The sequence below is a fragment of the Mastomys coucha genome, chromosome X (genome assembly GCF_008632895.1).
Source record: "Mastomys coucha isolate ucsf_1 chromosome X, UCSF_Mcou_1, whole genome shotgun sequence".
Lineage (NCBI taxonomy): Eukaryota > Metazoa > Chordata > Mammalia > Rodentia > Muridae > Mastomys > Mastomys coucha.
In genome coordinates this window covers 135,992,324-135,993,273 of record NC_045030.1, presented here as the reverse complement: position 1 = coordinate 135,993,273, position 950 = coordinate 135,992,324, and the positions used below count along the sequence as shown (strand labels likewise).

General features: G+C 46.7%; 1 protein-coding gene across 2 annotated transcripts in view; it reads right to left on the bottom strand.

Moving 5' to 3' along the window:
• Rtl9 (retrotransposon Gag like 9) overlaps positions 1 to 950 on the bottom strand; it is a 58,856-nt gene that overhangs the window by 16,871 nt on the left and 41,035 nt on the right. The window lies entirely within an intron of this gene.

The window sequence follows — 950 nt, the reverse complement described above, 5'->3', positions numbered from 1 at the left end:
CACACACACACACACACACACACACAAACAGAAGGCGGAACTGAAACTCAAAATCCAAGTCTGTGCTTTTCCTTCTTAAATCTCAGGGCCATTCCAACAATGACATCCACTGACCTTTTAACATACTGACCCTCACACTCCGCAGACGGTTCTACAGTTTGCAACATACCTGATGAAAGGAGAATTTCCCAAGATCTCAGCAAATATCAAAATGAGACAGCATGTCTGGGTGGACCTCATCCTTCCCTGTTCCATAAGCAGCAATGTGCAGACACCATCCAGTCAGAAGCCAGGGAGGGGAGATTTCTCAAATCCCAAGAAAAATCACAGAGACCCTACTGTTTGCTCTTCCCTGTTGATTTTTAAGAAGCTGACATTTACTTATGCCAAAGGCCAAAAGAAATGAAAAATCTACTGGAAAGGGAATTTCATCAGTCATGAAGCAATATGTTAAAGAAACCTTTGCACAGTATCAGTTCCCTTGTTTGAAATGCAGAAAGCAGATCACAGCTATTTCATATTGTTAGCGCATCAGAGACTGGGACATGAGAACAGCTTGGCCAGGACCTCTTTGTAGCCCCCCGCCATAACACAGGGGAGGTTTGTGACTGCAACTCCAACTTGACAAGTTGGAAACAAGAAGGCAGGCCATGACCCGGGTGACCTCATGTCCCTCCTAAGCTCATGGCTTGAGTTCCTGCTACCAACAAATCCTTACTTTGATCACACACCCACAGCGACCCAGATCTTTGAATTCAGCAATTCTTTCTCAGGTTTCAGCGAGGCATTGGAAGCCTGAGCTATTTTGGGACACTTTCTCTGCTGTGGATGCCACTTTTGGAATACGCCAGGAACATGCTAAGGACCTGGAGCTCTCTATCCTGGACCTGTTTGGGGGTTCTTTCTCTCTCTCTCCCTCCCTCCCTCCCTCCCTCCCCCTCTCCCTCTCT